The sequence below is a fragment of the Electrophorus electricus genome, chromosome 2 (assembly GCF_041902795.1).
Source record: "Electrophorus electricus isolate QZ-2024a chromosome 2, ASM4190279v1, whole genome shotgun sequence".
In the NCBI taxonomy this organism is placed as follows: Eukaryota; Metazoa; Chordata; class Actinopteri; order Gymnotiformes; family Gymnotidae; genus Electrophorus; species Electrophorus electricus.
The window spans coordinates 5243364-5257542 of NC_137498.1; the positions used below are offsets into that span (position 1 = coordinate 5243364).

At 38.4% G+C, this 14179-nt stretch overlaps 1 protein-coding gene and 1 long non-coding RNA gene across 5 annotated transcripts in view; one reads left to right on the forward strand and one right to left on the reverse strand.

Moving 5' to 3' along the window:
• Positions 1–13501, reverse strand: part of LOC145647246 (uncharacterized) — a 31309-nt gene extending 17808 nt beyond the window's left edge. The window contains exons 1-3 of one of the 4 annotated variants that reach the window (XR_014116308.1): positions 13477–13501; positions 10035–10340; positions 7698–8103 (exon numbers count right to left, since the gene is read on the reverse strand). The gene's annotated coding sequence lies outside the window, so the exon portion shown is untranslated. The other 3 variants (XR_014116305.1, XR_014116306.1, XM_081695460.1) reach the window with 3 other exon arrangements.
• LOC145647278 (uncharacterized) lies at positions 6582–7550 on the forward strand. The gene is made up of 3 exons (XR_014116310.1): positions 6582–6947; positions 7165–7201; positions 7300–7550. It is a non-coding gene; the product is annotated as an uncharacterized LOC145647278 (long non-coding RNA).
• Positions 13502–14179: the final 678 nt, after the last annotated feature.

A 14179-nucleotide genomic window follows, 5' to 3' on the forward strand; every position in this document is an offset into this window, starting at 1 on the left:
AGAAGAACAGTATACTTTGATTAAAACTTTGATTGGAGAGGGGAAAACATATAAAGAAGTGCAGAAAATGTTAGGCTGCTCAGCTAAAATGATCCCCAATGCTTTAAAATAGAAAACAAAACCAGAGACATGTGGAAGAAAATGGAAGACTACCATTTGAATGGATTGAAGAATAGCCAGAATGACTCCAGGGTGATCAAAGACGATCTGAAGTTACCTGTGAGTACTGTGACAATTAGAAGACGCCTGTGTGAAGCTAATCTATCAGCAAGAAGCCCCCGCAAAGTCCCACTGTTAAAAAAAAGACATGTGCTGAAGAGGTTACAATTTGCCAAATAACACATGGACTGGCCTAAAGAGAAATGAAGAAATGTTTTGTGGACTGATGAAAGTAAGATTGTTCTTTTTGGATCCAAGAGCCGCAGACAGTTTGTCAGATGACCCCCAAACACTGAATTCAAGCCCCAGTACACTCTGAAGACAGTGAAGCATTGTGGTGCAGGCATCATGATATGGGGATGTTTCTCTTATTATGGTGTCGGGCCTATTTATCGCATACCAAGGATCATGGATCAGTTTGCATATATCAAAATACTTGAAGAGGTCATGTTGCCTTATGCTAGAGGAAATGCCCTTGAAATGGATGTTTCAACAAGACAATGACCCCAAACACACCAGTAAGCGAGCAGCATCTTGGTTCCAGACCAACAAAATTAAAGTTACAGAGTGGCAAGCCCAATCCCTGGACCTTAATCCGATAGAAAACTTGAGGGGGACATCAAAAATTCTGTTTCTGAGGCGAAACCAAGAAATGGAGAGGAACTGTGGAAGGTTGTCAAAGCATCCTGGGCTGGAATACCTGTTTACAGCGGCCAGAAGTTGGTCGACTCCATGCAACACAGATGTGAAGCAGTTCTCAGAAACAGTAGTTATACAACGAAATATTAGTTTAGTGATTCACAACAATGCTAAATCCTAAAGATTTTTCAGTTTATACAATAAATATTTGCGTTTGTGAAGAAAAAATGCTAAATGATTACACATGACATCCACTTATTTATTGAATAGAAGAAGTCCTTGGGGACGGTCTGCGCCCAGATCAGGGACGGTTGCAGCATGTTACATATACATTATTTTTACTTTTGCTTTTTGCCTCATCTTAACTGATCCCTTGGCTGCAGGCTTCTCTCTTTTTTAGGAAGTGGGAATAAGATTGGTGTGAGAGACGGTGAAGTCCAGGTCCAATGGCCCTGACTATATATGAGACTCTTCCCAGAATACTGAAGGGAACTCCTCAAAATACTGAAGGCCTCCTCCTCACTTTTGGTGTAGCCTACTGAAAACAAAGTGAACACAATGTCTGCTTTTATATGATTTATTCACTTATTCACGTTATGCCACCCCCCGCATGCAGGTATAAGAAAATACAAATATTTTGTTTGTTGTGACGGCCCAAGTGCCGCAAGGCAAGGCGCAGGAAGCGCAGACGTCTCTTGACGAAGACATGCATTTATTAAACGACCATTAACACCAACCTGAGCACGAACAAAGACCGACAACCACTCCAGTGACAGATGGGTTTAAATACGTTCATAAATGATGCATGTACAAAGGGGCAGATGTGCTGGACTGAACTAACAGCACTTAGGGAGTCATTTTGGGTCCGTCCCACTAGGCCACCACATCTCTGTGACAACGGACCGAACCAACTTAAGTAAGAATGATGACATTCTCACTTATAATGTGAGACTGTTAAGGAAGAAAGAGGACACACCAAATGACTTTTAAAAACTTATAAAACCCTACTGCCTCCCTATATTTGTTGTGTGTGTTGGGGATAGAAGTTTGTCAAAGCTTCATTTGAATACACTTCATCTCCACTGTAACTGTAGTTGTCAGAACATTCAGTAGACTGTATTGAAGACTGTGTACGGTGTGTATCAGCAGTCCTCCTTTAGCTGTGTGTAGTGTGTGTGTAACTCAGTAAGAATGCAGGTGTGTGTTTATCTGCTCCTTGCTGCTGATGGTGAGTGTGACTTTCTCTCTACATCTGTAGATCATCAAATATCTACTCAGTAGCTACTTTATAAGAAACACTGAAAACATCTAGTAGGAGTCCAGTTAGAGACGACATGTCATATATTTCTGATAACGTATAAGAGGCACTCCATGTTATCTGAACATATAAGGTAGAATTTGAACAATTACGATTTGCTGTTTAGACTGCCATCAGTCATAAAACCAAATCTTGAAATCAATGTATTATTGTGGTGCAGTTAAATCTCATGCATATCAGCTGCAGCACTCAGGCTGCTGCCCTGTTCCTGCACTGATATACACACCAGACCTGAGAGCTTCACCTGGTATAAATACAACACAAACAGAAACACATGGGAAGTGATCTCCAGTGAGAGTACAGAAACAGAGTTCATACTTATAACTGACCACACTTTTCTATTCTTGCAGAGGCTCCATATAAACCTGTAACTCTTACTTCAGTGGACACTGACACATCAAGTCCAACAGCTTCAACTAAACCTACTACAACAATGACATCTCCAAATAGTTATAAGTTATTAATTTCACCAACTACTACTGATGGTAAGATTAATTTATTTAATGGTATTCTCCAATCAACAACATAAGATGATTCCCCACAAAATACTACTAATACTACTACCAATAATAATAGTAAGTGACATCAACAATTAATTTCTTAATGCAGGTCACTTCATATAGGATATATTTTGGGGCTACAATCCTGCACTTTTAAAAAATAATAAACCATTTGAAGCAGTAATGAACGGAGCATTTAATTCTGTTTGTCTAGTTGCTCAATTTCATAATATAAGCATATATTATGCAAGAAAGTGTTTGCCTAACTGCGTAGCCTTGGTACTGAAAAACCCGAGTAAAGATAAGGCTTGTTTTGTTGAACATTGTATTATGATCAATTAACCTAATTTTCAGTTAAAATTGTATAATTTCTTAAGAATTTATTATTGTTGTTGTTTACGTTGCATTTTGATCCTTAATGAGTGTTCGAATGACTTTGGATTATAACGAATACAGAGTGAGTGAATTGTACCTATGTAGAATGATTACTAATTAATTAATATATAGTTTACATGTATAGGTTATATTTACTTTATTTAGATTTTTTAATCTGAGCCTGATAACAAAATGATAGCATAAAGAGGGGGAAATGATTTTAAAATGTGATTTATAATATGAGACTATAATGTCATTTCAGCTGCACTTCTGTCATTGTTCTAAACAGCCACTGAACAGAATTTAGCGCTCCATTATGTCATAATGTGTGTCATTCTATTTCTGACCCCAGATCAGTTTATTGAGTGGATTTGCCGATGACGATCATTTTAGACAAAACATCAACAAAGACTACAAACAATTCTTCACGCATAAGAGGTACTGAGAAACGAAAACAAAACGTAAGTAGAATTTAGTTTTATCTACAAAGGCAGTTTTTTTTTTTCCCAAATTAGATACTAAATATTTGATAAGGGAATCGTATTATAAACAAGTAGCCAATATGCGAATTTAAAATGAGAACATACATTTTAATGATGGAGAACTTTTGACTGAACGGAGAACTAATTAGTGGGCTAATAGTGAGCTCCGCTCCCCACTAGTCACGTGGTACGGCCCGCCGCCTGCAGTGGGAGTTCATGGTCTTGTGTGAAACCACGACTATGTAGTCACACACACCTGCACCGGGTTATTCTCCTAATGTCTGTGTGTGTTTAAACCCCGGTTGGTGTGTATATCCCTGTCGGTCTGTGTTCTCGCTAATGTTCACGTACGTGGTACACTTTATGATTGTGTGTTCAACGTTGCTCATGTTCATCTTGCCTTTTTGGTGTGAGCGCCACTGTGTTCGTTATTCGTGTTTGTCTAATAAACGTCTGTCTACGTCTAGGGAGTTTGTGGGACCTGCGGCACTCGGGCCGTCACAGCTGTTTAATTTCACGGACCGCACAACTATTTTAAAGTGCGGAATAAGTGAATAGAGAATGAACTAACTAAATGGGGCGTAGCTGAAAATATTCGCGTAACTGAACTCCATTAGATGAAATACGTTGACTGAGACAAAGGAAAGTGACTTCTGCGCTTGTTTTAGAAAAGCCTCTGCAAGACCACGAGTGTGGCCATTATGCACTGTCAGACAACAGGCAAACTTTGATTCACATTTATTAACATTTGTAGAAGAAATTGAGCTACGGGTGGCCATTTGTTCTGTTACATAACTGTATATAAAACAAAGTTTACAGGCGTTGATTGCTCATTTCCATATAGAGATATCAAACTGGGGTACAAAAGTAATCTTGCGCACAAATGCAGAATATAAAATGTCTTGTTTTGTAGAAAATTGCGTTGTAATCAAAGCCTAATTTTCATTTCAAATTCAATTACTTCTTAGGAATAAAGCTTTAATTCTTAAAAATTAAAGTTTTTTTTTTTGTTGTCCAAAAACACATGCAAACTGTTATGACTTTTTAAAAGAAATGAAACAGCTTTATTATCGTTCAATACAATAGAGCTTTCTTCTGCCCTTTCTAGATGCCAAGGGACAACTTCATTATTAATTAATATCATTACCAGAAGACACAAGAGTCATAGAGACCCTGCTCCCATTGCTGGGTTTAAGCAGCATTACTCGGCCAATCTGGGAGAAAGTGTAAGTGTTTAGATCATTTTATACTATAATTATAATGATTTATATAGACTGTATCCACAGTTTTATTTATTTAGCCTTCACACTTTCCTGACTTGTACAGATGGTAGTCCAAAATATGCTGTCCATTAGTGGAGTTTCCACTGCCCAGGTGGGGTCAATGGATGATTCATTTCCTTTACAATTCATCACTATTTCTCACCCAAGAAACAGGAGGACTGTAAGGAGGTTCATACCATCCGGAGCAGAACTGCTGAACACTTTATGATCACAGAATCAACGGGAGAGATTTGCTCTTTGGACCACAGCACCCATGTAGAAGGTGCAGATGTACTTTCTTGCATAAATCTAGCTTTCCATTAAGAACACACAGTAGGACATGATGTTTGTTCACTTTGTAGACCAGCCATTTTGAGCTATTTGTACTTGTTCACTTTAACACAAGATATCTGAAATTGTACACACAGCACCATGATCATTGAGGATTCAAATTGAAGTAGAAACTTGGGCATCCAAGTTAGACATCCATTCACATCCAGACTTATTTCTCCATCATTTAGGGTCCATTTGACCTCATCTAATAGAGAAGAAAATGTCAAAAAACAAGAAACGCCTTTGATTTTGGAGGCTTATAAGTGTTTCTATTGATGCTGGAGATTTATTTTCATTCAACCTCTACATTTCCTGATTCACCAGGGTCTTGTCCAAAAACATGCAAAGTTTGAGGCAGATACAATAAAGAATTCAAGAGCTACACTGTATTTTCTACTTGGTCTCATCTGGCGTCTCCAATGTGTCCTCCTGGAGCCTCTGTGACTATGCAGTCCTGAGGTGTGAGGGGTGTCCACAGATTGGCAGGGGGTAGAAGCTGATGGCTCTGGGGGTGGGCCAGAAGAGGTGTGAAATCTCTCAGATGGGGGAGGGCAGGGTGAATTTTCTTCACTGCAAGACATGAAGATGAAAATAAATACAAATTGCCATACTAAATAAGAAAATTATTACATTGACTACATACATTTACATCACTATAGTGCCTTTGCATGATCAAGGACGCTTTACAATCATAACCAAGATACCAATGAACTAGAATGATGATCAATGCTAATGCTAATGCCTAGTGCAAAATACATAGGCGCCATCTCAAACAATAATTTACCTTTACATTTAGGGCATGTAGCAGACGCGCTTATCCAGATAGAGTTACGACTTACACAATCAGTGCGATAAACAATACAACAACAAGTACTAGAGTTTCAGTCAACATGGGAGCAAATTGAGTGGACATTTAAATATTACGTAATCAACACTGAACTTTTACAATAAAGAATCACGCATGCTATATGAATTTTATACTTACGGTACATCGAGCACGGCGTCGATTCCAAGCTCAAAAGCGTCTTGCTGAACAGAATCCATGCTAGCAGCCGTGGAACCGTCATCGCTCTCACCTCGCTAAATCTAAATAGCTCCTCATGGACATCAGAAACTGTAAATCGCCTTTTCCTCTCCATTACTGTGATAAAAATGACACATTTTTACCAAAAGCGGAACGTGTTACAAAAACAAAGCGAACTAGCCAAAATGGAATGACTTGCGTATGCGATACGTTTCCAAAATGGAAGACGTTAGTGCGCAACAGGACCTTATATTGTGATTACGCATGGCCCGCCCCACCTCTGTAGTGTAGTATTCAAGGCAAATGAGGTGTCGATGTTTTCTTCTGACGGAATACTATTTGCTGAAAGTGGTTTCAATCACTTTGGTTTCAACGGTCCATTACTATAAGCTCTTTTGATAGGCCAACCATGAACAGCAACGCAATACGGAATCTTGCCATAGGTAGAAAAGCAAAGCAATCAAAAAGAATATTTATTCGATGGACGAATAACAAACACGGATTCTAAGAAAGGAGGGTACAATGCTCTATTCAGGAACAGTTTTAGGATAGTAACGTGCAGTTTGATGTAACTAAAGGTTTGCGTATTTTGTGTTAGGTTATGAAGGAACCGAACGTGTGTTTTTGCTCTAAGAAGTGAGCAAGCTAATAAAGAGCTGTATTAGCATTCTATATACTTTTTTAAACATGTCACGGTGTTTATTTGATGGTAATTGAAGTTCTCTTATATCGGAAGAATGTTGTAAAAGGCAACTTAAAAGGGCAGGCATGTGTTTGTGTAAATTTAGCCGAAAAACACGGTGTATTCAGCATGGGATTTCTGGCGAACGGATGCATGTAGACGGCTGAAAATCGGTAAGCAGGTACTTCTATTAGTCCTAAGAAATGTTATGTTGATAAATGTACTGTACTTTAAGAATATTCGATTTTATCAAGTAATTTATTTAAGTATGCCCGTCTGGGGACGCCCGCGTGCCCGCTAGGGGGCGTGGTGCATTATGGGGTATATGTGCCTGTACTTTATTACGTAATTGCATTTGTATTGATTTTTGGGAAAAATAAACATCTGTAGATGTAAGAGAACATCAAAGTGGAGAACACCCCAGCTGGTGAGTAGCATCAAAGCACCACATCAATAATCTGAGTTTACATACATCCACTCCATGGACACCAGTTTAAAAATTCTACTTTTATTTCAAATATAAAGGCTCAGAATGCAAGAAGTTGAAGAGAGTACGCATCTTCTTCAGACGAGCATGGCAGGCTATAAAAAGCACCTTGTCCTGTGCCAAGCGCTCCAACAAAATTAGCCCTACTCTTTAACTTTTCCCAGCTCTTTTTACCAATTTATTTTGTATTTCTTTTTTCCCTTCATTTTCCCCAACCTGCCTTTTCATTTTCTGAAATAACATCTTTTGACTTTTTGATTAATAAACTTTACTTCATGCAAAGATATAATCTGTTTGCATTCTAGACCTTTTAATCATATTTTTCATTCTAAGACCAGCCAGGTTATGATTCTAATTTGGCCAAATAAATCTTGAATGATTCAACTCACTTTAATAACATTTTTAGATTATCACATATATGTACAGTTTCATGTCACTCAGCATTAAGAGAGAATTTCACACTCACCTTTAGTGAGAGGAAGTACAGTAAAGAGAAAACACAAACTGAGCATCCTTGTCTCTATGGAAACACCATTGACTTCCCAGCACACACTGACAACTCTACACCCAGATCTCCACTACCACTGTGGACACACACTGACTCCAGAACACTCACAGCATTTCTTCAGTACTCCAGACCCTAATGTCCACCCAGCAGAGAGGAACTGGGAACAAATGAACTTGGCCAGAGCTCTTATGTTTCTTTTCAAGTTCACATCACCAGCTTTACAGAGACATACAAAACCACACACAGTGCCATCATGTCCTTTGACCTGTGAGGACTCTGGTTGTTTCTTCCTTTGTGATGTATCCCACAACCCACACTGACCATGATGCTGCATCTGTGAAACCATATAGGAGACACACATGCTCATTACAAAGCAAAGGGGGTGAAGTCTGATGTAAAGGAGAGAAAAAAACAGACATATTATCCCCTCACTCTTATTCTCAAACTCTTCTAAGTTTATAGTTTTAAAATGCAGTTTATAGAGTTAATCACCTCAAAGCTTGCGTACATAGAAATATTTGCATTACTTTTTCATGGCTTGATATATTTTATGTTTGCACTATCTTATGATGTCCTGTGTACTTAATATTTTATTCATTGTATCAAATTTGTTTTAGTGGTAAATATACTTTGAACCATTATGCACTGTCACTACAGAATGCTGTCTGCTTTATGTCTCCAGAGTCTATAAGCATGCAAACACACCCACATTCAAGAATTTCTAGATAGTGAGAGGACCTGCTTTTTGTTTGCTTTTTCAGTTTCCACATCACAATAATTTGTTGTGGACCATTGCTTATGCAGAAAAGTTCTTTAAGATTTTTTGTGAGTAATATGAAGTTCTGGATTTACAGAATGAGTCAAAAACAAACAACAAAAACCTGCATTACTCACAATAAGAACCTATTTGAATTTTGATCAACTCTATTAATCACCCTTTGAACATGGACATGGTTTGGGTAGTACATGAGCAGTCCCTTTTCTCAGTGAAGTACTGACATCTCTCCTCACAGTACACAATATTACCTAAATTATCAGTAACCATACCAGTCCTCCTCATACTAAACCTGTTTTGTACTAAATTAAATTCAAACTGGACCTGCCATTGAGAACACACTGTAGGCTACAGTGTGTTCTCAATGGCAGGTCCAGTTTGAATTTAAGTCCTAGTTTTAGTCTGTGTTTAAAACATCATCCTTTATCCCAATTTCACATTAGAATAGACCCAGCAGTCAGAGTTGTGCTGTTTTGATTATTAAACTACACTTTACAGAATAAATGTATTTTGTACTATTTCTAGCTAGAAACCACTGATAAGCCTGTCATGGCATAAGGCAAGAAATAGACTGGAAGGAAACTGAGCTTGTGAGTATGTGACCACAGCTCAGCTGCAGAGGTGCAGAAGCAGCATGGTTGTCACTTCTGGTCTAAAATGGGCTTTAGATTCTGCTCTGGTACCCACTGCCCACTGGTTGGAACTGTGAGAACTGAAACCACAGCAGATGTCAGATATCCTGAGCTCTCAGACCAGAACAGTCTCCTCCTTCTTCTGGGACGTTCATAAGGTGTTTTGAGAGCAAAATGTTTATTGACTTTAAAAACTGCACATACTTACTTTAAGATGCCATACACCTATCAAATACTTTTCTACCACAATTTAATCCACAAACCATATTTTCTCACACTACTAATAGATTAAGAACACTGCTGTAAAAGTGGAGCCTGTATGTTATATCTGATGTATTCACTGAGCTGAGATATTTCATGACAAGTATTTACATGAAAGTAGGGTCATACACTGACCATGACTGCAGACATTAGCATTAGGGTGTTTATACAGCAGGAGACAAACAGGGAATATCTGGGAACAATTACTGGGAGGGGTAAGAGACAAAACCCACATGAGACATATGTCAAGGGGCAGAGCAGGGGAGGAGCTACAAACTAAAACATAGAAAAGCACATGGAGACAAAGACATACTAAAGCAATAACATGTAATTGTCTTCTACTCTTTACTACAGTGTAGCCTATAGAAACGTATACCAGGAAATATAGGACAATTATATTTTAACTATATTAAAAAGTACACAGACTTCATAAGATGGAATCATAAGATATGCAGAAATATTTAATAATTATTTGTTAAGCAAAACATTTTTCCAGTTCTACCTGAGAAAGTCAGCTTGCTTAAATAACATTTTTATATTAACAAATAAATGTACAATTTAATGCAATTCAGCATTAAAAGAGAATTTCACACTCACCTTCAGTGAAGAGAAGACACAAACTCAGCAGCTTTGTCACTATGGAGACACCAGCACACACTGACAACTCTACACCCAGAACTCCACCACCACTGTGGACACACACTGACTCCAGAACTCAGTCCAGAACTCTCTCAGCTATACTTCACTAAAGTCTGCAAGGATGTCACTACAGTAATGTAGTGTCTTGTGAGTCCTGAGAACACCTGAGGTTTGTTTTTTCATTGTGTAGTTTCACAGAGCCCACAGGGCCCCTGTTGCCTCTGTGAACCAGACATGCATGTTGTGGTTTCAGTGTGGGGGTGTCTATGGGGGAAGAAAGAAGAGGCTTGAGAAACCACCAGAAGGCTGAAAAAGCCTCCTTGTTGACAACTTGCCGTTAAAGCAGCCATGTTTACTGGTGGACAAATACTGCATATGCTACTTATAGTGTAGTCATGATACTTTATAAACATAAAATGCATAAATACAGCAAACATCATACAGCATAAATACATAAAATCAGCAATAGAGCGGGTTGTTTTTTGGTAATGAATGGTGTTTCAAACTATGGATGTTTGTCTCCTCCACCACAAATCCTTTTTTCTTGTAATAAAATGTAAATATTTGTATTATTCTATTTATTATGTATTTGACAAGCCAGTTATACAGAGCCTGGGTGATCAGTTATAATTAGACTCTGCCTTTGCTATGAGCCATTACACTTAATACTAAAAACTGCTGGTTAAAACCACAAGGACTAAAAGCACGACTAACAGCTCGCTCAGACCACGTGTTTTTCTTGTTAAAAACAGCTCAGGTAGCACAGAGGTTCTAAATCCAGTCATTGTGGCCCCCAGCAACATCATTATTTCTCATGTTCCTGTGCCTCATACACCTTCACTTCGGCCCAATCACATTTCACCCCTTGGTAAAAATCTACACTAAATCTAAGAATAAAATGGTTTAAAACATATTACTTTTAATATGCATGGTTTTACCTAATCCTAGAGATATATAATAAAGTTATCTGTTACAGGACAAGGGGATTTTCAGATCCAATACAGACATTAAGTCATATAAAATCAAACACATTTGGAAAAAGAACTAAAATTCTTACACTCTAATGCACAAACATTAAAAAAATTAGATCCCCTCTAAAATCCTCAATGTCAGACCTAGCTACCATACATTGTACATTCTTTAAATGGAGAAGAGCATTTTGAAGTCTGATTTCTGACTCAGTCACTGCTCAAATGGTCAAACCAGAACTGTATACATATTTTTATAATTATGGCCCCTCCACTTACTGGCTTAGAAGCAGTGTTACTGTGATTTGTATTACTTTATCTGACACCAAACCAGAGGTGATAAATCTGATTTTGAACCCTGGCAGACTCAAAGGGGCCTGGATGTTGCACCAACTGCTGTGATCAGATCATCATAGTGAATCAACATACAAGACAACACACCGGGAATGCACACCTCGGGAGGATAACAGGACCTCTAGAAAGTTGGACTAGACATTAATTGCTTATTTTTTCACTTATTAAATTCATTTTTCTTTTTAAATTATTATAGTGGTGACCATTGTTGGCCAGAGGAGGATGGGCCCCCTTTTGAGTCTTGGTTCCTCTCAAAGTTTCTTCCTCTTACTTCTTCCTCTTGGGACATTTTTCTAGCAACTGTTGCCCTTGGCAATCCAGTAAAAACTGCAATCTAACGTTTTACCACTAGGTGGACCCATGCTACAATTTTACGTAAATCATATGGCAACACCGGGATTATAAAATGACAAATTTCTTATTAAGACTGATATCATTTATTTTTAAAAAGTCCAATTTTCCTTCTATAAGATTGATGTATTTTTTTATTGACTTGCATAATTCATACCTTTAACCGGTGCATTATTGTACAGACCAAGAAAAGGCTTTTGATATGTAGAAGCTGAAAGCAACAGTACATTTGTGGTGTGAGTACAGTTCACATCTCTAGTGGTGGAGTGACATTCTTACAGAGTGAGGACCAGTTTTTTGGCCAACAAACAAGTTACTCCTGCAAACAAATTCCATATCAAATTTGAAACTGAACCACACTACTCAAACTGAACATGTGCAATTAAAATACACCCTGACTTATGTTTCATGCACTGCATTATGTATAAAAATAATGTTTTGAAATTAAATACTCCTTTAAACATCTGTTCAAACTTTTTTAAAGTCTCAGGTAGCCAGTTCTGTGGCTGCCCTAATTCCACCTGCTGTTGTAACAGACACAGTTGTGTGTAATGTCGAGAGAGAGAGAGAGAGACACAGTTGTGTGTAATGTCGAGAGAGAGAGAGAGAGAGAGAGACACAGTTGTGTGTAATGTCGAGAGAGAGAGAGACACAGTTGTGTGTAATGTCGAGAGAGAGAGAGAGAGAGAGAGAGAGAGAGAGAGAGAGAGAGAGAGCACCGTCACCTTTCTGCTCGCCTTCTCAACACTCCTTTTTCTTTGGTAACGCTGTACGGTGCTTTTTACTGTTTCCTTTACGTATAAATACAGTGATGGTAGCCGTGTGACCTGGCTTGAAGTGGTCCAGGAGAGAATAAAAGTCTTTCAGATTGCCCACACCAGTGTGTGTCACTCCATGTTAACTCCACGCATCGCGGTTACCCCGTAGCACCTGTTCCTCACTCCAGGTAAGAAGCGTTACACTATTTTCATTAATAAGCCTTTAGAAGTACTTTGGGTGTCGTAGTGAAATGAACTGACCAAACAGCAGTGAGGGAGGTTATGTTGGGTCTCACCCCCTGAGCTTCTACATCGTGTCTCTGTGACAAAGGACGGAGCCACTTAACTAAGAATGAGACCGTCCTCACTGACAATGTGAGAATATCTGATAGATCACTGACTGATAAGGAAGAAAGAGGACGTACAAAACCTACCGCATCTCTATATTTGGTGTGTGTTGTGTTGACTTTAGTTTGTCAGAGTTTCATCTGAATACACTTCCTCTCCACTATAAGTGTAGCTGTGAAGTCATTTAGTAGACTGTATTGAAGAGTGTGTACGGTGTGTATCAGCAGTCCTGCTGTAGCTGTGTGTAGCGTGTGTGTAACTCAGTAAGAATGCAGGTGTGTGTTTATCTGCTCCTTGTGCTCCACGCTGCTGATGTTGAGTGTTACCTTCTCTCTACAGGTGTTGTCATCCTCATACATTCATTTACATAAAGGTATTTATATCTGGGATCAGCAGAGAGCAGCAGCTCACCACTTACCCCAGATTCTGTCTAACGACAGAACTCTTTAGTTTAGAACAAAAGCTGTTAAATGCTAACCTTGCTAGCAAACACTCGAAGTGAACAGCAACTCAAATATAGCCTTCGTAAATCCATGCCCACAAACTTCTCTCAAGCCGGTCAAACCGCATCCAAGTGTTAATAAATGTCTCCCAGACTAGTCGGTGTGTCGTATAACTCACTGTGAACTAGACAAGTGAAGAAACATCACCGGGACGCGACCTGGATGAGGTTTGAGGACATGTAGCTCGATATCTGACTTATTTACAAATCCTATTAGCTATCGTTGCTGTTGGCTTCCAGTGTTTGTTAGCAATGTTAGCAGCTTTTGTTCTAAACTAAAGGAGCAAAATATGGACTCCAAATATGTCTTGTCCACCCAGGTTAAGGGAGAATAAAGTAAATTTGTTGACTTTATTTGTTAAGTGGGACTGAAATCTGCGCTGTGGTTCAGTCCACTAGAGAGGAACAGGTGCTAATTAATTGCTAATTGATAATTACTTACTTCAGACAAGCATAAGGTAGGAATTGTAGGAACATTACTAAGACTGACACAATTAAGACACAGAGTATTATGACTCTAACTAGGAAAATTTTGGTCTATAAGTTTGTATTTTTATAAAACTTTATATATATATATATATATATATATATATATATATATAGATATAGATATAGATATAGATATATATAGATATAGATATATAGATATAGATATATAGATATAGATAGATATGTATGTATGTATGTATGTATGTGGTTGATTGTATATGTGCTACAGTATTTTACATGTGTATGATGTGTGTGTTTGGTGCTTCTGTGTGTTTTCCCAAGTGGGGAGTGGGTGGGGGTTTGGGGGAGAGACTACAGAGAGGATTCTGATCT